General features: G+C 37.2%; 1 long non-coding RNA gene across 2 annotated transcripts in view; it reads left to right on the top strand.

Annotated features, from left to right (window-relative positions):
* The window catches only part of LOC131097090 (uncharacterized), a 106,555-nt gene that overhangs the window by 60,616 nt on the left and 18,582 nt on the right, over positions 1-27,357 (top strand). For both annotated transcript variants that reach the window (XR_009116025.1, XR_009116026.1), the window contains exon 3: positions 24,441-24,518. This is a non-coding gene — a long non-coding RNA (uncharacterized LOC131097090). The remainder of the gene's footprint in view (positions 1-24,440; positions 24,519-27,357) is intronic.

Here is a 27,357-nt window from a genome sequence, read left to right as displayed (position 1 = left end):
GATACCAGAATTTGACTGTTGTAATTTTTGGAATAGAAATATTACAGTTGGATGTTCTAGCCCACATCTTCTAAGGTGCATGGTGAACATGCTTTTTCATCACTTGGTAAGTCATCCACTTATTGCCATATTAGCTGATCTGAGGGTATCATAATCATAAGACCTTTGTGTAATATTAAAACTTGAAATATTATTTGAATACTGCTTACCTTCCAAAAACATTGTAGAGGAACAAATGACTGAAATCACTTATGTAGAAAAGGTCCCCTGCTCCTTCATTCTGTACTAGCAAATAAGACACTACTGAAATCTGATATCCCTTTCAGCCTCCCTCACTGCACAGTACCCAGCATGTTTACTTCCAAGGACAAATACTATGCAACTTGGATCAAAGGAAGGAAAGGTAATTATTACTTTTGATAATTAATTTCTATGTCTAAATTTTATCTTACTTTTAGCCTAAGTGGTGCTGCTTTTCATAGCTTACCCTGGCTTTTACCATTCATTATGTAAAATAGTATTCATGTTTTCAATCTATTTAAAAAAAAATATTGTGTGTGCTATGCACTATTCATGTCTATTTTAGAAAGTCTGGGCAAAAATGCACACAATTTGATTTGCTTCTAATTTAAAGAGTCTTTCTAAAGGCTGAAAACCTTTCAGGTACAAATCAAAATAACTGCAGCAGTCTTTGGATAATTTCTGTCTTGGCAAGTATGAACAAATCCATGGTAATCAATTCAAAAGGTATTAGACCCATTATTGGTTGTAATTATCATGACACCTGGGTCCAGACTTGTGAAATAATTATTAAAGGCAACACCAATGTGCAAAGGTTTTGTTAATCATTGATTTTATATCAGTAAGTGCTTAACAGATTTTGTGACTCTTAATATGAAGATGAGTGTTTCACTTCCAGAAGCATCAAAATAAAGGAAAATAAATAAAACACACACACTATCATATAAGTGAATCAGAAGTAAAGAATTAAGGTGAAGATACCACCATCCTTGAAACCTTTCTGGTTTCAAAATCAGAAATGGCTTGCTTGAAAAATGTCAGTGTTATATATTGAAATAGCTTGCTGCCAAATAAAATATATGCAACTGGATTTATAGTGAGAGATTAAGGAAGGGGCCTTGGAGTCTCCTTTTTCTTAATGCTATATGTGTGTTCGATTCTTTTTAGTTATTTTTTGCAGCTGTGCTGCTGAATATCTGAAACCAAGTGTGGGCTACTCCTTCTTGTGGCCCCCACCATGGAATTAGGGGCAGATAGTAGCAGTGGGAGTTTAGAGTCATTTGCCACATTCTCTGTGGCACCACAAGGCTTTTCTCTGTTAAGAGATTTTAGTCCAGAGTATCTGTCTTTTGCACAGGATTAGAAAAATTGACTCCTAAGTTAAGCATTCAATGGTATGAATATCCCTTTCTATTTCCCTTCTGCCTTTTTCAAATGCTATTTTGTTCAGTATGCTACTGCATATGCTGGTTTTGGCCTAAAACTGATGGGTCCATTGATCTTCAGTAGTGATTATAGAATGAGCATCCTACAGGGACTGAAATCATCACACCTGTGGAAGATCAGACCTACCCACTTCAGGGAACTGTGGTCTTTTAACACCTATCCTCTACTCAGTCTTGACATGTGCTACCTGCCTGCAGCAGTGGGCCAGTCTTTCATTAGTTAACAATTCTTCCACTCTTTAGATAATTTTGAACTGTTATAAACTTAGTTAAAACTGGTTTCCTGCAATTTCTGAAGCAGAGATCAAAAGGTGTGATCTAGACACTTATGTGTCTAGAAGTCCTGAAGCCAAATGAGTTGATGTTCAGGTCCCTATAGCTACAGTCACACATCATGCATTCTGGTAGATGGACAAGAGATGCAACCTTGAGGATATCAGGTCACACTCCATATAATTTGGTGGACGTACAAGAAGGAAAATGTCATTAATTAGACCTTCATGAGGCCACTTTTTTTGAAAAGAAAGATACAAAGCATATATCTAAGTCTCAGCAGTTTCAATGTCACTGATTTGAGAGTGAAACTGTTAGGTGAAAAACCTTGTGCATAAGGGATGATGGAAAGTAATGAGTTTCTGAAAACTCCTGGCTAGCCAGAAGAGAAAGTTATATGGAACAGATTTTGCAGCAGTGACTGAAGAAATCCAGTCCTGAAATAGATATTGTAGTAGTGACATTTCCATCTTGCAGCTATTTTTACTTAAAGGTCTAAATAGAAATGGAGAATTAGAAAATAAAAAGCAAAAGCTGACTCCAAAATGCCTAAATAAAGCTTATCCTTGTTTTATGTGTTGTCAGAGGACAACATCTCTGAAAGTGATGGTGAACTGAGTGTCATAGGAGAAAAATGATCCTGCATGTTTTAGCTGCTTCAGTAACAAAACACATTAATTGTCAAAATGGAGAATAGGAGAAAGGAAGTGTGAGTCAAAGTTGCATAAAATGTGTGAATCTAAATGACTGCACGTGTATATCAAACTGATTATACTGTATAGCTCCTTTGGGAAGTGACGGAAATCCTAGCACAAAGAGAATTCTTGGTTCTTCCAACCATCTGTGAAATAATATCCACTAGCTTTGGCTGATGAAATTTTGTAGAAGTTCACCCATGCTGTCTCTGGGTATGTAAATACAAGTAAGCAATACATATGTATGTGTGTATATATACACAAGAATGCATATTTATATTCATACACATATATTAAAAAGGTCACTCAAGAGGAATACAGTGGTCTTGAACTATCTATTCTTCTGGATTGAGTTCCAGAAAGTATTTTCCCACCCCATCTACTCTGTTAGATATAGAGACATCTGGTCTCCTGTGTGAAACCACTGGAAGAAATAACAAATCCAGGACAGTGTTAGTGCAGCTTTTCCATAGCCAGTGATATCTCTGGTAAGAGATTCCAAAAGCTGACATGAGGAATCTTCTTCATGGAGCAATCTTGCTTATCCTCTGCCCATTCTGATGAATTTAGCTGAGCTGGCGAGATGGAAAGTGTACTTCAAATTTGTCATACTAAATTTTTTTTTAGCATGCCCTTCTCTATTTATTCCACATTTATGTGAGCATTATACAAAAGAAAAAAAAAAGTCATGGTGTTAGAAATAAAGCATGGCTTACTGAAACTAATCAGAAGATAGGACTAAGGACAGAAAGAATTAAATGAGATTATATCTTTATCATATCTTCTTAATAAGCAATCTGAAAATCTAAATAGCTATTCATTTGCTATTATGTACCATGCAAAATGGCAGCACTATCTACATGCTTGGGTTGCTGGAAGTAAGTTCAGTAAAGAAGAGGAAGAAAATCCGGACAGGCTGTTTAACCTATTTGAGATTGTTTGCCTTGAAAAATAAATGGTGAAACATTTCCTGCTTAAAAAAAAAAAAAAAAAAAAAAGAGAAAAAAGAAAAAAAAAAAAAAAGAGAGATTAGAAAAATGTCCTGGTAAAATAGCTAAGAATGGGTTTACTCACTAGATTGAAACAAACTCCATATATTTTAAAATATGGAAATACATAAGGTTTGTATTATACAGGATCCAAATCAAAAGTAATTGAAAGAAAATTACAAGTATTAGAAAAACAATTCAATAGGATACTCAATTTTTTTTTACTTATCCAGATATCTAAATTGATATGACATTATTTAGAAGTACCAGTATGCAAATGTCAGGCTGTGATAAAATACATACTTTCCCCAAAAAGGAATTCATAGTGAGGAGAGGAATGCCCCTTTTTGTGTAGTACTTCTCTTGAAAAGAGTGACAGAAATCCATCGATGCACATTTGCAACAGTAGTGGATTGCACCATGCAAGGGAAAAGAAACTCCCATGCCTGAGGAAGATAATTACACCAGACATTATGTTTGAGTACATCACATAGGCAAGCAGTGAAGCAGTGGGAGTAACACAGTTGGAGAACACCTACAAGGAGAGAGTTTTAGCAACAATTATACTGTTTGGTTACAAAACAGAATAAGGAAAAGGAAAATGATGAAGCAAGCCTAAAAACCTCGGTTCTGCAGTTTTTATAACTAATATGTTCCTGGATATAGTTTATGGAAGAAACAGTACTAACATTTACAACTGACAATGTGACTGAATGAGTGATCTCCCAGAGCAAAAACTATAGGAAATGTCTGCCCCTTTGCTCAGCAGAAATATTGTCCACATCTATGAGAATGGCAGGACGTGGACAGCATCTGTTATATCCAGTGCATGAAGAGAATGTTAAATGCAAAGAAAATAAAAATGGTCAAATGTTGACCATTCTGTTTGCAAACCAGTACTGAGACTTCATACTAGAATTACAGAAAGGCACTGTACCTTGGAGAAAGATCAGAAAGGATCTTTTGGTTCAGAAAGGAACTAGTCATGTAGTACCTATGAGATTGATGCAGATTCAAGACTGCTCTGCCGATGCAAACCACTCTGTAGGTGACAATGCCTTCAAAAGTCTGGAGAGAAAGAGAACACACTATGAAGCTCACAGTCTTCTAGCAAATCCCCTAGAAAAATATGGAAGTCAAAACATTAATCAATCCTTGCAAAAATAAAACAAAAGAAACTCCATGACCTTGGATTCCACACAACAATTTATTTACAGTTTATGGTGAGTCTGGAGAAAAGCTTAGCAATTCAGCTATTTTCAACACACCTTTCTGAAGATAGTGTTTTATCAGATAAAAAAGTGCATGAAAGACAAATTTAAAAATGCAGAAAATTCACACAAGTATTTGAACACATGGTGTCAAAAATTATGTGAAATTATGTGAATTGTGGCCAGGGATTTCAGAGAAGTCAATGCATATATATTTAAGTTGTAGAATTTTTGCCATTGGATGATACCAGTATGAATTGCTTCCTATTTTTGGAAGAAAAATCCATTAAGGACTATTAAGCCCAAAGCTGCCATCCATGGCCTAAGTCCCAGTGCTTGGAGCTGGGAAATATCACAACTCTTTCTCTGTTCTTATGTTTTTCTCTGTGTGTCAGCTGTTGTGCACTGTTGGAGATGGAAAATAGACCCTTGATCTGACCAGTTTTACCAATTTTGTAGGTACAAGCGGAGACCACTGGTGTCAATACAGAATTATTTATTCTTAAATTAAACAAAAATAAGTGTTTCTCATTGTCATTGGAAGTTGCAAATTTAATCAAATTTCATCTGTGTAGGTGGTGAAATGGCAAGACTTGTAGAACTTTAGTGAGCATTCAGGACAATCCAACTTCTGCACTATCACAACTTCTTACATGATCATAAAACCACAGAGAGGTGCAAGTGGAACATGAAAAGAAGCCATAGAAGAAAACCATGGACCATGTTCCTTTTTCCATGTAGTTTCACAGGAAGAAAGTATGCACTTCAAGATGTCATGTATAAATTAAATTACATCTTACCAGAAACAATGTTTTCAAGCAGCTATGTTAGAACAAAAAAAATCTAAGAGTAAGCAAAGTAAACAAGATTTCAAGACATAGTAAGGTTGGTGCGTCTATTACAAGCATATCAACTTTTTGATAGACTATATTAAACAAACACACAAAATTAACAGAGTAATTCTGAAGAAAAATAAATGAATGACTACTTCTGCAGTGAATAATGGAAACTTATTAGTCTATTTTTTCTCAATGTCTTAAATCGATACTCCAAAACACAACAGCAAAAATTGTACAAAAATTCAAGGAGAAATTAGCCAAGAAAAATGAGGACAGTAAAAATATTTACTTCAGTTTTGTAAAGCATCTAATCATACCTGTGGAATGATTAGCAAGGAAACCCTTGCTCAGTTTGAGTACAGACAGAAGAACAAAAAGGTGTCATCAGCGCTACCTGCAGAGTTTCTTCCCATGTGCAGTTGCTAAGCACAGCCACTGCTCTGGATAAAAGGGAGAAGACCAAAATCATTCTAAGGCAGTATCTACACATCGCTGAAATTTTTAATATCCATTAAAATGTCTGAAATATCAAAGTGAAGTTACAGTAATTTGTGGTATTGTAACTGAACACACAACTGAATGGTTTATATGACATATGGACAACAAGTACACAACCTTCAGCTAAGGCCAAAGATCCCCAAGGGATGAGAGTCTGCAAGCTGGACTACCTCCAATGGAGAACAGCAGCATGTAAGAAAACCAGCTGTTATCCTACAAACCTCTGAAAATCCAGTGTCTTTGGAAATATCATATATCCCAGCCAGGAGGCAGTACAGATGTCAGAAGAACCTACTCTGTACCTAAACATAAGGAAAGACTTGCTCAACGTAAGGCCAAAAGTTCAAAACCAAAAAGTGGCAGTACCATAACATCTGAGATTATTATTCAGGCAGGTTGGAAAAGGTGTCTCAAAGATTGTTTTCACCACAGTGAACAGCTGTGGCAATGCAAATAAATGGAAGAATCTTCTTGCAAGGAGGAATCCTGAAAGTGTGCGTCCTTCTTTCTCTTTTCCCCGCTTTTTTGGGTTTCATTTGTTTGTTTGTGCATAAGTAACCCTCATATTGCAAACAAGTAAGGTGAGGAGAGGGGAAGCCCTTTTTTATTTACTCAGTGCTTTGCCTAGGAGTAATCTAAAAAGAAGCAATCATAGCTTCCAGCAGATACAGCACAGATCCATGTGCTGTAAAGATGAACCTGACACAAATGTATTTGGCATTATTGTATACCAGAAGAACCCAGTGTCTGGAAAAGATGATCCCACAGAGGCAGAGCAGTTGGCTTGGACTAAACTAAGAAATCTGTTTAGCTGGAAAACGGGAATGTTTTGAATTAGTTGGGAACCATTAGCTGCTCGAGAATCAGACCACAGTACAGCATGAAATATTCCAGGTAATATCAATTAGGGACAAGGTTAACCCACAATGAAATTTTTCATTTTTCTTTGAGGAAATTCTGTTCTCATCTCAAGAACTACTTTTTTTTTTTTAATACTCCAACCCTTTTTTTTTAGGATTGGTGAAAATCCCAAGAAAGGTAGAAACACTATGGTCTGTTACAGTGCATCTCAGAGCAGCAAAGCACCTGTGCAAACACATGTCCCCTTTTCTGTCAGAATTTGTGGGTCAGAGTTTACAATAATTTTCCCCAAGGCTTTCTATTAACTTCTCTGCCAGTGTAAGGTGTGTCTGCTTGGGGCATGCTCATTTCCTTCCCTCCCTGCTTCAGCCTGCTTTGGAATGAAACTAGAAAACAGGAATCCTGGCCTGGTCCATGGTAGTCCTAGGGTCTTTACATAGAGCACAGTGCAATTCTGCATAAAAAAATGTGATCTTAAGTATTGCATAAGTTAAAATTTTAAAGCTTTACCTTTGAGTATGAAGATATGAAATTCAGAACTGCAGAGGACATGTTTTAGAGAGGAAAGGATTTTTTAAAGGTGAAGTAAAGAACTGAGGTGCAAAAGTTTCTTTAGAGAGAAGAAAAAATTAAAAGGACTTCTCTGGTACTAAGTTTGAATGAAAAGTAATGGTTTTGTATTTTCAGATTATTTCAGATTCAGAACTGTTCGTATTTCACATTGCTGAATACTGTGTGATTCCTGAAGAGTTAATAGCAGATAAAGGGTTGGAAGTAATTTATTTCAGAAAATCTTCCAGATATATGATTCAAGATGCCATATCAAATTTGTACTATTTACAGTTTATCAATCTATCTTTAAAAGTCTGTGAAGATAACAAAGCTCTTCATATTTAAAAACCCACATAAGATTCAAAAGATTGTTAATGCTTACCAGGATTGCAAGTGAAGTTAATTGAGAAATTAAAACATTGACAGCCAGGGGAAAAAAAGAAAAAAGGAAAGACACTTCAGCCATTCTTTTTGCTTGCTTTAGCTTTCCTTTTTATCCTGATGCTTCTTACAGTCATTCATTAGTTTTGTCATCGTGGGTGAACTTTATGGAAGGAAGAGTAAATCTTTGATGACAAATACCTAACAAGCTTCTGGAGCCAAGGAGCTGGGGAGCCAAGGAGCTGTGCCTGCCAGGGGAACTAGAAAAGAAGGGGCGGGCTAGAGGGGGGAAGGAGGGAAAAGAGGAGACATTAAAAGCCGGGAGCAGGGTTACCCACGTTGTGAAGGAAAGAGAACGTGAGACTGGAGACCGGATGTGAGTGGCAGTCTGCCAAGGCAACAGCTACGCCATCTGCAGCAGGGTCACAAGTCAGAGCCATCTCTGAAAGTAAGCCCCCAAGAAGACATCTAAACAGAACCAAGGAGGGCACTCTCCCTGCTTTGTGAGGATACCCAATATGCTGCTGACAGCTCCCTGCCAGAGCTGCACGCAGGCACGGTGTGCAATGGGAATGCTTCTCCAAGGTGGAGGAGCTGCCCCGAGCCCTCTCTGGGACACACCGCGCGGGGCACTGCTGCGGAACCTCGGCAGCTCTGCCATAAACCTGCTTCACTGACAGCCTGAAAACCGCACAAAATGGCACCAGCAAGTGAAGGAAACTACGGGGCAGCAGCAAAGGCAACCTGGCTACAAAAGACATTGCCTGGAGGGCAAAGGAGGGCCAGAGCATCAGGGAACACCACCCTGCTCTTAGTGGCAGCTGTGCCACGCATGGTTGTTTGGCTTCACTGTCAATGTGTCAGAGACAGATTTGGGCATTCTGATCACAGATTCTTGCCAGTTTTTACTAGAACTGGGTTTTCTTTCTCCCCACTCCCCCCCCCCCCCCGCCCCCCCCCTGAAAAGTGATTTTGGAAAAAACCATAACATCCAGCTAACAGTGGCCTTTGGTACATGATCTGAGTCAAATGGCACGGACAACATATAGAGCACAAATCAACCCTTTGTAAATATTGTAAATATCTCACCTTCTTCACCTTCTTTTCTGTTTTTTCTCCTTTTTCTTTTTTTTTTTCTTTTTCTGTTTTTTGCACTCTGATTTTTCTCTGTTTTTTTTTTTTTTTATTGTTTTATTTTATGCCTCAAGGTGCATAGGTACTCCATCTTTTTCCAGGACATCTTTTTCCATATATGAAGTATATGAGGAGGGGTCTTTAAATGCTTCTGTTCTAATAATCCTCTTCCAGAGGGAGAGAACAGGGCAAAAGGCTAGCAAGAAATTTATTGTCTAGCAGGCAGTGTGTAATTACCATAACTTACAAAAAAAAAAAAAAGAAAGAAAAAAATCCACATGTTGGTGTGTTTGATTTAATGCCATCAGAAGTGTAAGGTTACATGAAATAAATGGCTAATTGGGTTAATTTAATAGCAGGTTAAATCTTTCTTTTATTTTGTGCTAAAGGAACATTAAAATGGTGCAGTTTTGAAGTGGTCTTAGAAAAGTAGAGTTTCTTGATAAAAAATATATATAATGTTCCTACTGCTCGGTTTATGGTGGGAGCTACTGGCATTCTTCCAGTTCACCGCATGAGAATCTAAGCTGCCTGTATAAGTACAGAATTTAGCATTGGGTCTTAAGGTTTTGGTTGGCATGTTGCCAAAGATGTTATGTATTTAGCTGGGAATATTGCCTAGAAGTTAATTGAGAGGAAAACACTAATATACATCCTCCACCACCTTAAAAATGCTATGGATGTGCATATGTTGCTGATCCTTGATAAGAGATGAGTGTTTGCAGTTAAGAATTAGCTTAAAATTGGTCGAAAATTGTCTAGATTGAAATTTTCAAGCCTCTCCCTTCACTACATTCAAAAGAAATATTATTGTTTCTCCTCTCTAATCTCCCTGCTTGCACCATCCTCAGACAGGCCAGAACAAGCCATGACATGGTCACAGTCCTCTTTGGAGTGGGCAGAGCTGGAGGGCGACAGTCTCCAAGCACCAGGCAAGAGTAAATCTGTCCTTTCCTCTGCCCCAGTTCTGTTCTTGTGCAAGCCCCAAAGCTTATGATGTGCCTGGTTGTCTTACAATCACCACTGTCCAGTAAAATCTGGAAGCTCACTTACAGAGTGGACATTGACGCTTAAACCACTTCAGAGCAGCAGATGTCTTTTCCTTCTACACAGCCTGCCTTGTTGCACACTATCACCTAGCAGAGCAACCTGGGACCACCAAAGGCCTGGAAAAGCCCCATTACACTGGGCAGTGAAACCTCAGCAATTCAGCAATTTTTCATCCTGTCAGAAAAATTAGGTTTTTTTCATCTCAGTAAGTGAAAGATTGCCATTAAACTGCAGTGAGCCACTCTGCAGCAGCAGACCTTAAGTGGTTAATGATCACATCTGTAAGTAGGCTCCAGATGAGACAATAGACTATCTTTTGGAGCAAGGAGGCTGGAAGGCAAGAGGCACAGGAAAACAAAATTAGGAGCTATACTGAAAGCAAATGAGCAAAAGGCTTTCTTCCAATTGTGACCAGCTGTCTTCTTTTGTACACCCAGTGGATGCTCCTGATGAACTGATCTAGAGGAGACATAAGCAAAGTAGAAACAATGACATTTCGCTACTGTATGAATTCCCTCTCCCTTCACTTAATCCCGTTCTTACTGGGGCCTTGTGCTGAAAGCTGATAATTTTGATGGCCCCTGAATAAAGCCGGTAGCTTGAATTCCTGCCACCAGCCCCCGGATAATGAATTGGGCTAATGAATGCTAGTAAGTGGTAGGAATCTGTGACCAGCTGCATCAAGGCAGGTAATACAGCTCAGATTTAATTGGGAGCAGGTATTGGAAGGCTGTATTACTTTAATTGGTGAGGGGGTTTTATAAATGGAAGGGACAAAGTATAATGGACAAATTGTGCTGTACAATAGCACTTAAGCCGGGATTGTATGCATTCGTTAATCTGTTGAGGAATGAGGCAATTCTAAACAATTTTCTCAGTGAAACCAACTCCAGAAAGCTTGTCCCTTTTGTTCTCCCTTGGGAAAATGCAAGATTGAAACAGAAAATACCTTTACCGAGGCAATCATTTGCCACGTGTGGAAAGCGGATACAGCTGTAAACTATGAAAGAGGGATCTTTGTAGTACAATAAAGGATGGAAAAAGAGATAAAGCTGGGGATAAGAGTGGGCCTGTCACTGCATCCAAAGGAGGAATAAAGTGATGACATTTACAGTGACAGATGAGACTGTAAAGGGAACTCAGGACAATTTAGAGAGGGAAATTTGATATTTAAAGAAAGGGCTCTGATAATTAAAAGTAGCATTACATTAAACTGTTACGCATGTCATTAGTGACAGAAGGGAACTGGCGCCTTTTGAAAAGTTAATGATTCGCACAGACCTGCTCTTGAAACTTTGTATGTAGTAAAGTTCACTTGAACACAGCATACTGTATGCAACGCGGCATAAATTTTCTCTGTGTTTCATAGTGGGAAATAAGAAAGTTATATGATAATATGGAAGGTGTACTGTAAATACCATATGCCAATGTGTGTACAGTGTGGGTGTGTATGTGTAGAATCGTTGTACGCTGGAGGTCCAAGGTAGAGTTGAAAACCCAGCATATATAAATATTGTCAAAAATGCTCATTCTGTGGAATCCTTGGAAAAGGCAGGGTGTCTTTTTCTCAAGGCACAGGTTCACACATTTTATTTTTGTCTTGTTTGTGTTTAGCTAGATCTGTTCAACCTAGTGTGCCTATGGCAACAGAAGATAGCTTAAAGAATAACCTCTAAAGGTAGAGTGTATTTAAAGTGAAAGAACACAACGCATGCAGCCAATTTTTCTGTGTAGTGCAGCTGTAATGGGTTAAGATACCATTTATAACCTAGCTCTTCTGGTGGGGTTTTTGCCCCAGTGTACTTTGTTACAGGTGGGAAAACAAGACGGATTGTATGTCCTTCAGTGTTCGTGTAGGCTGGGAAGTGGGAGGAGAAAAACAAAACAAAGCTGAAAATGAGTGTTGAATGGGCTTTCCCAGGATCCCCAGGTGGGTTTCATGTATTGCTTAATGCTGAAAATGAGACAGATTCAGCTTTCTGTACTGGTTGTAAAGGCTGAATTATCTTACTCACTATTGTTCATGACTTAAAGTCAATGCACAAAGCTGGAGATTATTTCAGAAATTCTTTGCCAGTAAGAACTATTTTGAATTCTTTAATATTTTTTCATTTTTACAAATAAGGATAGAATTTGGTCTTAAGCTTCCAAAACATTTATATATATATATATGCATAGCATAAATTCTAAATTAAAAATTATATGCAAGAGCAATGTTATTAAATTCTAAAAAGGAGCATGAAATTAACACTTATCCATTAGTGTGAAAGGATCATAATTTTTTTTCAAAAATCTGTGGTTAGCTCTGTGTGAATTGTAGCAAAGTTCTCCAGAAAGCAGGTGAATTACACAATAAAATAACCTATGTCAGCAAAACAAAATACACACAGAACTGCCTATGTGGTGAGAGATCATTCTTTAGTCTCTAAATAAAATGTTTAAACAGTAACAGACACATAAGAATGAAGCTGGAAAATAACTTAGATTCGAAAATAAAACACCATTTATGTGATCTGAACTGACTCTATTGAAATTCTACAAAGAAGTGCTGATCAGTCACTGAAAGTGTCTTAAGATATATTTATATCATAACCATGTTTATTTGATATGGAGAAAATAAAGCAGCTTAAGGTCACCATCTCTTCTGTCATATAATGTGTTATCCCTGTAGTACATCTCTCTACCTAATCATATGACATTAAAAGACATCCAGGGAAACCCACTTCACAGAGGAAAAAGGACTTTCTTTCAAAAAGACCTGTATTCCTGATTTTAACAAATTAAAAACAGACTCAGAAAGTTCAATGACTTTAGTGGGCTGATTAAATGTTTCTGAGGAAGTTGGGACCACAAACTCTATGAAACTCCGGATTATCCTCTCTTTCTCAGAGGCTCAGATGAATATCTAAACACAAAGAAAACAAAAATCTTTTTCTTCTTTAGCCTGAAGAGAAATAGCCAAATTTCATTAAAGTTTGGATAGCCTGCTTCCTCTGTCTGTGCATGTGTACATATATATATATATTTAAATATGTGTTTGAAATTAAAAAAATGTTTTCAAAAGACAGTTCTGAAAATAGTAGCTCTGTCACAGAGTTTCATTATCTACATCTGCTTGAGACTGCCATTAAATTCTAATTCTTCAGACCTAAAGGGACATCAAGGAAAACAAAAACCAACAGTTACTTTACAATTTGAGAAAGGTCAGAGATCACTGTGCCTTGGCTTTAGAACAGAAGCATGTGTTGCGTCCTACTTTTCCTAGTTGATGTGCATGAATCATGACTTTGAAAAGCCAGTTCTGTGGTCTTTAGAGTTAGAGCTTTCCCTGAAACCCTGCTGGAGTGCAGAGCTGGGCAGCATCTCTGGCATTCAACAAATGCACCACCTTGTTTCAATCTTCAGGCAGCTCTGTACCATCTCCATGGCACCAGTAATATCTGGCTATTACTCATCTGTGTTAGGTGAGGTTGGAGGAGAGGAACTAGCAATTACTGGTTGTCTTTCCTCTCACAAGATTCCCAAATTGGTCTCACCACACTGCTCTGTGGCCCATCGATGGAGCTCTTCTCTTCCTGGAGCACCTGTGGTTTTCTGTGCAAAATGACATCTAGGTTTGTTGCTTATGCTTGCCTCTCCCAGGAAAAGGAAATTAATTAATAAAATAAGTTTATTAACTATCCTCCATAAATAGTATTCTTCATGAAAAACACTAGTCTAGTTGTGGGATTCTGTGAAGGGGGTACTGAGGAGATTCTGCCAGTGGTAACTACATGTTGTCTGTATGTTGGAAGGACTTAAAGACACAATCCACTGCACAGTCCAGCTGAACATCTTTTGTATACTACTATGGCTGTTTCTGGAAATGGATGGGTTTGACCTCCTTGTTTTAATAGCTACTCCTCAAAGGTCAGATTATTGTCTGACCCTTCCACTAGTTAGCATGACTAAGTGATTGAGTGTGTCACTTGTGAATGCTTGTTCAGCTCCAGCATCTGCAGCTGGGGCAGCAGCCTCTATGCAATTCCCACCATGTCTGGGCTGCTCAGGGGAAAAGCCACAGGAAAACAACCTGTGGCCTCATCAGGATGCCAGTATCTCTGCTGACTGAGCCCAGCACAGAGATAGAAGTGAGTGCCCAAACTGACCCCTGATGTGACTCCCAGAGCCTGGGTCCTCTTGGTGGTCTTCCCAAGGAAGTGCTGCATTGCACTAGCCCCTGGGTAGGAGTGTTTGATAACAGCCTGGTTCACCTCAAGTGACTAATTTATAAAGAAATGAAAGAAAGCTCCAGGTGGTAAATGTTGCAGAAAAGAGGATAAAAGAAATCTGAGAAGCAAATAGTAAAGGAGTCTATTGAATGTAAAGCAGTCACTGGAATTTACATCCCAGATTTTTCTCATTGCTACATGTATTTGAGATTTGCTATATTCGTTTTGCATCAGGAAACTCTTAAGATAAATAGATACTGTTTTTACCTCTACATATATAAAATTAAAACAGTGGGGTAATCTTGAGGTAATGTACATTAGTTTATTCCTCTCTTTTTTGAGGAGTGACTTCCACAACCTATTTGGATTGCTTCTCTCCTGATTTCATAATTTTGAAATAAAACATAAAGTACATTTATCCTAGGGGGAGGGGGGGGGAGAGAGAGAGAAGGAAGGAAGTGGCGGAAGGAAGTGGCGGAAGGAAGGAAGGCAGTGGCGGAAGGAAGGAAGGAAGGAAGGAAGGAAGGAAGGAAGGAAGGAAGGAAGGAAGGAAGGAAGGAAGGAAGGAAGGAAGGAAGGAAGGAAGGAAGGAAGGAAGGAAGGAAGGAAGGAAGGAAGGAAGGAAGGAAGGAAGGAAGGCAGTGGTGGAAGGAAGTGGCGGAAGGAAGTGGCGGAAGGAAGGAAGTGGCGGAAGGAAGTGGCGGAAGTGGCGGAAGTGGCGGAAGGGAGGAAGGAAGTGGCGGAAGGAAGTGGCGGAAGGGAGGGAGGGAGGGAGGGAGGGAGGGAGGGAGGGAGGGAGGAAGGAAGGAAGGAAGGAAGGAAGGAAGGAAGGAAGGAAGGAAGGAAGGAAGGAAGGAAGGAAGGAAGGAAGGAAGGAAGGAAGGAAGGAAGGAAGGAAGGAAGGAAGGAAGGAAGAAAGAAAGAAAGAAAGAAAGAAAGAAAGAAAGAAAGAAAGAAAGAAAGAAAGAAAGAAAGAAAGAAAGAAAGAAAGAAAGAAAGAAAGAAAGAAAGAAAGCTGCGCTTTCAGAAATGAGTTTTCTCTACCTATGCAGATTCTCTACCTCTAGTAGAATGAGACCATTCTACTAGATCCAGCACAAGGATTTAAGCTCTTCAGAAAATGTTATATCCTGTGCAACTGAAGAATGGAAAGAAAGGCAAAGAAGAATTCTTCTTTGGGAAGTACTGTTTTGTCATGGTAGACAATGAATCATAAATAACTGGAGAGAGAAAAAAAATAATGGAAAATCTTTACTTCTGCTCCAACAGGGTGAAACTGAAGAAATTCTGGAGAGGTCAAAGGAGCTGTGCATAATATGCTTGGATTTCTAAAGGACCCACTCAAAATTTCTACAATGACAAATTTTGCTCGGCTTCAGTGTCTTTACTGGAATTTGGAATTGTGGTTTCACCACTAATAGACACATTGGGCCCCCACTCACTGTGTTTGAGCTACAAAAGCAGCAATGAATGTGGAAAGAAGGATGAAATATGCCTGAGTATGCCTATGTACTTTTCAATTTAAACTGGAGAAGGCTCTGTTTATATGAATTAAAGCCTATGAGTATTTTGGCAAACTTACTGAGAAAATTTTATTTGTTAGTACTACAAAAAAGGATCTTAACAATTGACTCTCAAGAGATTTCTAGGTCTCCCTTCTTTTCATTTTAGTATTTATCTTACAATTTTATCTTCCACTTTGGCTTAAAAATAACTTTACAGTACAAAAGTACAGCTGATAATACTGATAAAATACTAAAGAACTTAAAATCCCTGAGCATTTTAGATGAGGTTTGGGTTTTGAAATTATGTTCCTTTTTCTGTTATCACTATAAATTAGTTCACTTTTTTCTCACTCATTAACCTCCTTCCCAGAAAGAGAGGCATTTCAGACATAATAGCCCACAAAGAAGCACTGTAAACTTGTCCTGCCCACTTGTATCTTTGACCTGAGAAGAGGAAAGGCAAAAACTACTTGAGAACCAAGTCAGTGAGTTTTGGAAACCTCTGGAGCCAGAAAGTGCGGTGGGTGTTTTGATTGTGCAACCTATCTTTGAAAGAGCAGCCATCGCCATGTGAATGTTTATTAATCATGAAAATGTTGTCAGCTCTGTTTCCAAAAATGTAGGTGACATTTTCTTTAAACCACTCTAAAAGATTTTTCCCCTATATATGTTGGTCTAAGTTCCCTCCCCTCTTAGAAGAAAATTATTATTGTGTTTTTCAATTCAGTATCCAGTTACAGTAGGAGCGTGTTTTTTCACTTTTTGGCAAGAATAATTTAAATCAGTTCCTGGCTGAGCTTTTTCAGTCATTGTTGAATTTTTCTTTAGAAAAATATTGGGTTTGCTCACTCCTTATGATTAATTTTGAAGCTAAGAGAATGATGCCTGAATGGAAAAATAAAAAATAAAAAAATACAAAAAAACCAAATTCATGCCATCCATGTCAGCCATCTCCAATTTCAAATAATTTTTTTGTAAAATGATTGTGAGTGGATCCCTCTTGACATGAAACACAGTATCTGAAAGTCCATGAACTATCATAACTCTCTGAGCATTTTGGTAAGCTCAACCACAGATTTAACTGTAACACTTTCACTGTTTTTCTCCTGATTCTTTGCTTCAGTTTCTTGTAGTTTGCAGAAAAATGTTATGTCTCTTCATGGACTCTTATTAGTGCAGATAATCCTTCTTATTGACTTAGGTGGACAGAAAGTACTAGTATTAAAGTATTTAAAGAGGTTATTTTAAATTTTTGTAGGCGTGGAGATGATCTGGGTTTTTTGCTGTACTTCGGCTTTCTGGAAACATAATTCACTGGGAGTATTCAACAGAAACAAATATGTTTCTTCAGGCGAAGGCATTAATCAACTGTGGTCTTGCATCCGGACCCTCCAGTCTTTTATGTGGCCAGCAAACATTCCTATCAGGGGGAACACTCACCTCTCCTCTTGGTGCTGAACCACATCAGAAAAGGGTGTCTGCTTGAGATGAGAGACAAGCTCATGATTGCTTCCTTTTTTCTAATTTTCTCTTTGGTTTTTGTTTCTTTCTCTCTCTCACCAGGCTCCATTCAGATGCATTTGAAATGTGAAAGTTTTCCTGTTCAGAATATTTCGTGCTGGCTGAGCATGCACAGCTGGTTGTATTGGAGCTTGCCTTACAGTTAGTGGGCAGCTGCTGATGCTTAGCACCAAACATCAGCTTGTTTCACCCAGCCTTCGATACCTAATGCTTCGCTCTGCTGGAAAGCACAGGGCTCTATACTCCAGTGCTCCATAGTTACATATTTGTCTTCCATATTTCTTAAGGCAAAACTCACTGTGTTTCTCTGATGTGCTTAAAATTCAAATACCATGTTTGCTCTCAACAAGTCATCTGATTCAAGAACCTTTGACTTTTTCTTTTTTTTTTTAAAGAGGAAGATGAGGAGTAGCAATCTTCACATCTTAAAAATATTATGCCTCTAGGGGACTGGTCATTATCCTGCAGTAGGTATTTCAAGTTCCCAAATCAATGGAGAAGATCAGGGATGAAGATGAAAGACGCAGCTAGTCTTGACCCTTGCCACTTTTATTTTTTTAAGTCTCCTTCAGTGCTGATCATGCAAAGAGTTGAAGTTAGGCTTATTTTACCACCAGCCAAGGTGGAGAAAACTCATCCTTCTTTTGAACTTATCCTTCTTTTCTCCAAAGGCTTTTTGAAACAGCCTCAGGTTTAGGGTTAATGTTTTGTCTTTCTATTGCTCAAGACTTTATTCTTTGCCTAAGGAATTTCTGAGAATATTCCTTTCTTCTCGTGTTGTAATGACCATCATGTCATGACAGTAATGATGACAATCATGACAGACGATCTGGTTTTACAACCCTAGAACTAGGAATTTGAGAGCAGGTATGTCATCATAAAAGCTTTTGTGCTGAAACAGGGCTAAGTATGATAAATGAATAATTTACTTTGTGGGTTGCTGGAGATTGTTCCTTTAATGCAGAAATATGTTCTGCTTTATAGTGAACCCTGAAGTGTTAAAGTGTGTCAGGTATTAGGAAACAGAAGGCTTCTCCATATGGACATGGACAAAGTTATTATCTCTGCTGCTCTGCAGAGCAAATTTTAAAAATTACAAGTTATTTTGTAAAGGATGAACACTACCTGCTATTTTGCTTCTATTAATCAACCTTATTTGCATTGTCTATATACACCAGCAAATCAGCAGCATTTTGAGTGAGCTAAGAACCACCTAAAATGTAATCTCTGTTTTTAAAACAGATTAATGTGCATTAACCTCACTGTGGCATTCTGAAAAAAATGTTTTGATGACACCAAGGTCCCAATATAAGGTTTATTAAAAGTTTAGGAATAGAAAAGTTCAGACAACAGTCTGTTAAAGAAAGAGAAAGATTATAGTACCTTACTTGAAACTTCTTAAATTTTCATGATTTCAAAGGCATGCAACACTTCCTTGAAAATAGAATGTCTTTCAAAGTGTATCCTGTAAGCCTCTTCCTCTGAAGTTGTAGGTTAGAGATGTTGAAAGGTTTCATGTTATTTTAGTCACCAAAAATGCAGAATCCTCATGTGACTATCATGGGTAAAGAGGCATGCTTTCCATGCTTAGTCCTCACATTGTGGTTGAATGTGGGACTCCCTTTTGATATTATGAAGGAAAAGATTAAACTTTTTCCACAATGAATTTCACTGAAGGAAGCTTTCCCCCATAATTAGTTAATGCCCTCTACACGTTTTCTCAGCAGTGACCAATTCCTATTAGTGCAATATTTAGACATATTCTTGATCATGTAAATTTTAGCATATGCTTTAACATAACTGGTGGAACATTAAGCCCCCAAAGTGCATTAGTCACAGTTTTAGATTAATCCTTAGATTAAAACTCAAATGAGGTTTTAGTAATCTCTTAGATTCCAGCTTCTTCATAGTCTGTAAAGACTTTAATTTATTAAATGTTCACCACTCTCTAGCTTGCTCCTCAACAGATGTGGCTTGATCCCTCTTTGTGCCAAAACTGTGCTGTGACTCATCTGTTTTTAGTGTGAAGGGATGGAAGGACCATGGGGGGAAGGTCACTGGAGACTTGTGAGTTTCCAGTCTAGGCACATTTTCTCTGTCACCAAAATACTGCCTTATATTCTTTGACAATTATCAGGAAAGGTTTTCTCTGTAAAATGAAAAATCATACCCCATATTTTTGCATTACACACAAGTAAGTTCCTTCCGTGTCATAGGAGCTGCAAAATTTAAAGTCTAAAGCAAAGAAATAGCCAGCTTAAATTAAGAAATTAATCAATTGGTATTAGTTTTACCTCAAACCCAAACGTCTTGAAAAATGACATTTTAACTGCTTCAGTGTCAGAGATAACCACAGCACCTTACTTATTCTCAAGTTTCGTAAGCTATGCCTGGGAGTGCAATCTGCTGCAGTTGCTTGCTTTAAGAGATGTCTGAGTAACATATTAATGACACCTGTTTGAGAGAACCATATTCAAAACATGTTTGATCTCGTGTTAGCATGTGAGGACTCATTATAGACCTTTAAATGTTCAACTCCTCATGCTATTATCAAGATAGTTTGGGTTTTATAAACTGAAGTTACTGAAATGTGAGTCAATACACTTTATTGTTGATACTGGAAATCTACATCTGAAAAATACTGTAAAAACTAATCAAAGCAGCATTTGGTTTGTGCTGGGTATTCTGAAAGGCCATTTCTTTACATTTTTTTCTGTCTTTTCATGTACTTTCCAACAGAGATCTGCATAGTTATTTATATTCATATTTCTGTAGTCTTTTTTTGATTAACACAAGGTTTATGTGTTGTATTCATTCAGTTTGGTAATCTTTGGTTCTTAGTGAGATTGCATGAAAAAACACACAAACAACCCTTTCTCATGTTTGAGCACTGTGAGTAACAACTCGCAGTTGGTACTGTGAAGACAGAAGATCTCCTGATGAAAGTATCTCATTGTCATCTCTGAAATGTAGTTACAGCACCAGAGAATGTGGAGGCAGCATTGTCTCATTGAAGAGTAAAACCAGCTAGATCACTGCTTTTGTTCATGGTTTTATTCCTAAATACTAGCCCTTACTATTACTTCCACACCTTTGTGCCTTCACACCTGAGGCTGAAATAGGCCATGTTTGTTTTGGTGGGTTTTTTTACTCTTTCTTTAGTCCTCATGCTCAACACACATCATCTTTTACGATGAGAAGTTTGCTGATTCTCTTTGTAACTTCCTGTTGGTTCCCATGAGCTTCGTGGACAAAGACTTTTACTAATACTGTCATAAAAACTTCATCTTCAGCTGACAGGAGGGTTTTAAAAATTAGGAGCAGAAACAATTATGTTAATAAAGCATATTTATTTTAGACATGATAAGTGCTTTATGATCTGGGAATAGTCAGATTTTATCATTGAGGCTGAATTGTTGAGCACAGCAGTATTACTAGTTAGGAGGTAAAATTGATCTGGGAAAAAATAGTTTGCGTTATCAGTTACTTCTCTGTCAACCTTCTATCCCTCTTGATCAAGAAACGAAGCCCTCAGAAAATGAATGTACAAAACAAATGTCTGTTGTACAGCAAGATGTTCTTTAATTTACTTCCTTTTGTTTAAAAGTGATGTCTGTTTAGCACATTGGTTTAGATATGATTTAAAGCAGTTGACATGACAGATTGAAAACTTAAAATGTAGCATGAATAATACACAGTAAATTTATGTTGGGATGTTTTTATTCACTAGGGAGCCCTGAATAAGTTAGCAGCACTTGCAGCCACAACTTGTATACAGGGGAATAATTTGTATTTATTTTTTCCTTCATGGAGCTAAATTATGTATATACATGTGTATATACACACACACACACATATATGAATGTACATGTTTATGTGTGTGTTTTCATGCATAATATATGAGTACATGTATACACATATAGTCAGCTGAGATTCACACACACATGCAATCCATGCAGTTTATTAACAGTTAGCATATCATCTCTAAATGGAGCTTACTGCAATTTGAGATGTGCCCTGCTAGGAGCTAATGAGCAAACTCCTGCCTAATATTGACAATTAATCAGGCATAAAAGCATCTAGGATCAGGACCCATTGCCAAGCAGAGAAGACTCATACAGACTTCAATGGAACATGATATGTGAACAAATTTGTCTAATTGTATATCAGTCCTACGAACAAATTCCCACCAAAAGACTTAATTATCCACAGTACAGAAGCAATGGATCTATCTCAGAATGTTACTGGCTTTTTGGTTTGTTGTAAGCCATTTACCGTAACTAATAAATTGAAGGAAGTATCATTATGTTTTCTTGCCAGTGTTCCTATTTTAATTGGCCTTGTATACTTGAGCCAATATCTGTGCATTGACTAGAGTAACTGAGTAATGATTGCACAATAAAAAGTGATCACTATTGGCTGAATACTTTTCTTCCATTGATGTGGGAAGATTTGTTCTCTCTGATAAAATTAACCTCAAAAATAAAAAAAATCCCCAAGCTAACAAAGAGTGCAGTAAAAGGTTCAACCTTACAGTTTATAATGAAAGAATAAAAACGTAATTGCTAATATAGAAAACACATATTTGTTCAGGTTCTGTGAGCTTAATACTGCTAAAATATCTGTTATACAACTTTTTTTCTTCTAGAATAAAACTGTGTACCGCTTTCTAGTTTAAAATCATGGTACAGCCTTTTTTTTTTAGCAACATCAATAGAAAGCCTGTTATGACACACAACAGAAAACCACTTGAAGTATTGCTGTTACTCACTACAGAAGAATGATTTGTGCAAAGATAAGATGCTTTGGCCTTGAGACACACACGAGTAAATTGGGTAGTTTTCCTAAGATGCTTGTTGAACTGTTTTCCTTTTCCATTTCAGTTGACAATATGGATCTGTAGTATATTGTTGGATCTGCTGTGTGATAACACAACAAAGCCTGTGTTCTGCTCTCAGCAGTGCTATTTATACCTTGTAACATTTTTCAAAGTACTGCTTTAGTGCTCTTCCACTGTTCAAAAAAAAAAAAAGCCCAACCAAAACAACACAAGATAACCTGTCTCCAAAACAGATAAATAAATAAATAAATAAAAACAGCCATAAGTCAGCTTCAAGCCTGGATATTTCCCTGACAGTGAAGCTCCTTTTTCAGCTGATTTACAGAGGAAGAGCTGTGTATTGCAAATTATGTAATATGAGCCAGAGAGTCCACCCTTCACAACTGGAGAAGGCAAGAGCTGCTCAGATCATTTTCTTAAGCCTATTACTGTGAATGGAGAGGAAGGACTGTCTCTGGGATTGGGCTGAGGGCTGATGAATAGCTGTCTCCCAAAAATCTGCACACCAGTGAGGGCAAAATCTTCCAGTCTCAAGTGGAAGGCAAGAGCAGTGAAGGAAGCAGGTTAAGCACCTTTTAATTTTTATTTGAAGATGGCTGATAGTAAGAAAGCTCAGTATGACTGCTGAGCTTTCATATTGAAGTGTATCTTCATGTGGTCTCTGAGAGGGAGAGACCCTTCTGTCCTGGATGCCAATCAGCTGTGGTCAGCCAGAAGCTGAAGTGATACTTACTCATTGCTGGAAGTCAGGGGAAGAAGCAGGAAGAGATTTATGCTAGGCAGCAGCACAAGGCTTAAGTCATCCTTGGGCAGCAAAGAGAAGTGAAAAAAAAGAGGCTGCTAATAAATTTATAACTGGTATATTTTGAAATATATGGGTCACCAAAACCAAAGCAAGACTAGGCATGGCTTTCCCTTATACTCAGAATTCACATTTTCCTGGTCGACACTGAACTGCTTGGCAAAGGTCAGCTTTTAATATTGACGATTTTGTGTGAGTGTAGATGTGTTTGTGCATGTCCATGCCCCACCTAAAAATCAAAAATTTTGATGGCCACAGATAAAATTATTAATTTCTCCTAAAGTTACAGTACACAGTGAGATTACAAATCAGGAAAAGATATATCCAATAACTTATATTGGGGAGTGTGTGTGTGTGTGTGACTATTTTATTACTATTATTATTATTATTATTATTATTATTATTATTATTTCCTGTTTTTCTAATAAGCAAGGCAAAGAAAAAAATTAAGGAAGAAAAAATAAAAAGCTTCATTAATTGACTTCTTTTAGCGCCCCAATATCCTGATAAAATTATATAAAATGGCTGGATATCGCCTCTGTGGCTTCAATATAGATAACATGCTTTTTAGCAACACAGAATGACTTTTTTTTTCATGAGTGGGAAAAAAATTAATATGAAGGACATTATATTCTTGGGCATAAACTTCAGAAGATGGGTTATCTTTCTATTAAGGACATCCCTCATTTTCTATAGATAGATAATTTCCTCTCTTTTTGAAAAAAATATTTGTCTTGGCTAATCACAATAAAAGGGAAATATATTAACAGCTGTACTGTCACAAATCTGCTTTTCTCTTAATTCATAGTAAATCAGCAGTTTCATGGATAATTTGCTACACCCAAAGCACACAGACATGGAAATACAGCCATCACAGAAAATTTTCTACTGTAAGGAATAGGAAGAAAAACTGCTAAAATCAGACATAGCACCTTTAAGCTTCTCTTTTTTCTTGCTGTCTTTGCTAAATAGAGCCTTTAGAACTCCTGGTACCTCTCAAAACAGTAATTATTCTTTCATTAAAAGTCTTCCCTCACCAAACTCACAGTCTTACAATTAAGAGCCAAGACAAAACCATGCTAGGTTTAGCACTCTAGGGCAGCACTCTAAAGGAGGAGGTTGCTGAAACTTGGATCTCTCCTTTATTCCCCCTGCAGCTCACATTACTTTGCTATAATTTTTGGCATGGTCACAGCACCACACTAAATCAAAAAGGAACAACTGCCTTTGCCCAGCTCTAGGTTGTTCAATTTTTTTTTCTGCATGCTTACCCTCTTACCCATTGGAGTATCTGAATGGAAAATATTGAAAGCAGTTCTATAACACATATGTTGCAATTGAAAATAAAATACCTGTGACAGTATATGTGTGTATACATACATATAGGTACAGATACATATAGAAACATAAATACATAGATAATAATAAATACATATATATCTATAAAATATACATAAATGCATATATCAAGTTGAAATTTCAAGACAGCATAGAATGGTTCTATGCTGTCTTGATTTTGGGTGTTTATTTTTAATGTGCTAATAATATAAACATTTTAAAATGTTTAATACATTTCACTGACTGTTGATTCTTCACCTGGTTCCTGATCCAGGCACACTGGGACAGAGCAATGATGTCAGAGAAGGACAGTCACATCTCTGCAGACTTTGAAGAAGCAGGTGACATCAAGGTGAGGAGCAGATCATCTTCCTCAGTGTTTGGGAGCTGTCTGATGTTCTAGGGAGAACAATCCTCAATGCAAAGTATATTTTGAAGAGCTAAAATTATTTAGCAATTGAAAGCAAACTTTTGAAAACCATTTCAGGATTTGGGGTTTTTTTTTACTTTTCTATTGGAAAATTAATAGGAAAAAAAAAAAAAAAAAACAATCAGGGAAGGAATTCTTATGTCCGAAAAGTTTATGTTTCAAAATATGCTTGCCAGCTGGTGTGAGCCTGGGCTGTTTTTGAGCCTTTTCTCCAGGCTCTATCAGTTGTTTTGAAGGCTGATATAGAGCTACATGTGAGGTCTGGAGAGAGAGAATTGCAGTGCCTACCTGCAGTCAGCCAACAGGTTTGGGATACCTAAAAATAGCACAACTCTTGAGTCACCTAGTGCGTTATGCTTTTTTGCCTGTATGCACCGGTGACACTCAGCTTTAGCTTTCTTTTTAGTTCCTAATTTTCCTTTTTAGTTCTGCCTCCAAACATTAGCATTTAGAGGTGAAGGCATGCACATGTTGCTTTTACCATCTAGTATTGATTAGTCAATATGAGAAACAACTGCTCCTGCTAATTTTCCCTTGAAAAGCAGCAAAAGCAGTGTCTGGTGGGGACACTCACTGACTCATCCATCCTCTCTTCAAGAAAACATAAAAATAAGCCATGAAGGTAATGCATAGGTGAAGAGACAAATTTTTGAGATAGCTACAGTTTGATACATACAAAAGTTCTTGGACTCTGAAAAGAAAAATAATTTCCCTCCAGACTAGTGAGATTCTTTGTAGAAGCCGCTGTAGTACAATACTTTTATCCAAGCAACACAATGTATCTCTTTCTCCAGAAAGCCTTGAAGTAGAGTCCTAACTGAGAGGTTGTAATGAAAATGTAAGTAGTCATGGGATTAGAGGCAAAGTTCTTTCCTGAGTTTCAATCTCATTAAAGGGGAGAAAAAATAAAGCTCAGGAAAACCTGAATTTCAAGGTGGAAGAGGGATTAAAACCAAACCTTGCTCCTGCAGACTCCTTTCCTTTGAGCTGGGTCTGTAGTACATGGTTTTCAATTGCACTACATGCGTTTACAAGGTAGTGTATACATATGTTATGTGTGTATGTGTTATTATGTAACATGTGTGTGCTGGTTTATTATTTTTAATTTTTTATCTATTACACCTTTATTACAATATGATACTGTTACAGCCGTAGAGGAAGAAATTAGTTAAATTCCTTACATAGTTAAAAAGCACTGAAATTTTTTCAGAAGCATTTATGAAGTTCCTGCATTACAGAAGTTCAGAAGACTGCTAAAATAAAAGGTGGTGCTGTTTGTACAAATATTCGAAATCTTAATAGTCAAAAGCACAGAATAGGAAGAGAGAGGTAGACTTTGTAGAAGACAGCATAAAACTGGGCTTTAATTCCTGAGAGAGGCTACAAGTCATTAAAACTTTGTAAAGGGACAGTATAACTTTTTTAAATGAATCTTCATAGTAACACAGTCAGAATTAAAATAAAATGTAAATTTCATGCTTATGTGCCTTAGAGAAAGATACTAAGACAGAAGTTAATAAGAGAAACTATTTGTGTTAGCATTCATTGCAGTGAAATACCATTTTTTGTTCCTAACTTAGCGTTATCAAGAAATGTATTATAAGTCTGAGGAACATCATTTTTTGTTACATATCGGCCTTTTCATATGATAAATATCTTTTTAAAAATGTATGTAAGTTATGCTTATAAATATCCTTTAAATAACCTTCAAGCATTTCTTCCATATATTGAAGATAAAGGAGAAATTTGATTTTGATATTTTCCTGATTTTAAATGACATACAGAAAAATATGTATATATTTTATAGTTTAAACGTGTCTAAGCTTTACATTTTCTTTTAATGAGGACATTAGAAGCAAAAATGACATGTGTTGTGCAATGTTGCTGCCACAGAAGTAGAAAAGAGAAAGCGTACAAAATTCAGGATTTCTGTCAGTGATAACTTGATTATTTTGGTGATTTGGATATGAACATCACTAATTTTAAGTGTAGCAAAGCACCAGCTAAAGGCAGGAGGATGCTACCTTGGCCCTGAGCAGGTCATCAGAGCCACTGCTCTCAGTGGGTGTCCCTTTGTACGCAAGAAAAGCCAGGTGAACTTCACCTCCCCTCCCACATGAATCTCTGCACCACTGGGAATGGGTGACTAACAGAAAAAAAAAAAAAAAAAACTTCAGCAAGAAGCATGGCAAAGAGGGGAAAGGGCTGGAATCAAAAAAGGAGCCGCCATAAGAACTGTTCAGCAAGGTGTGCCTTACCCACCAAACCCAATTGCTTGTGATGCAACAGCACAAACATGAATCCAAATTTTTGGAATATTTATTGGAAAGGCTACTTAATGTTGTTCTTTTCTTTTAACTTTCTTTAGAAAATTGTAGTTGACTAGAGCTAATTACACTTAAAATTATGTGATTTCAAATTTAATTGAAGAACTGATCCACAGTTATTTATTGATAGCAAAAGATTCAATAGATATGTTTGTAGCTCACCACATTGTAACAGAAGGTATATTTAAATCATTCTTTATGAAAATATGGGGAAAGCAAACAGAATTTTAAAATAAAATTTCTTTAAAATAGAAACTATCTCAACTTACCATTTCATGAAACAACTGTCCATGTCCTTATTTTGTTTTTGTTTAATGTAGATTATGCATTTAAACTTTCTGGGTTCAATTGTTCAACAAGTTTAGAGAACAACTTAGAGGAGATGGGAGAGAATATATTTTCTCTCCCTAAAATAATCCAGTTAAAGGTGTCTG

The sequence above is a fragment of the Melospiza georgiana genome, chromosome 2, assembly GCF_028018845.1.
Source record: "Melospiza georgiana isolate bMelGeo1 chromosome 2, bMelGeo1.pri, whole genome shotgun sequence".
NCBI lineage: Eukaryota > Metazoa > Chordata > Aves > Passeriformes > Passerellidae > Melospiza > Melospiza georgiana.
Note: the sequence above shows the minus strand (reverse complement) of the source record. Positions and strands in the feature narration are given on the sequence as shown.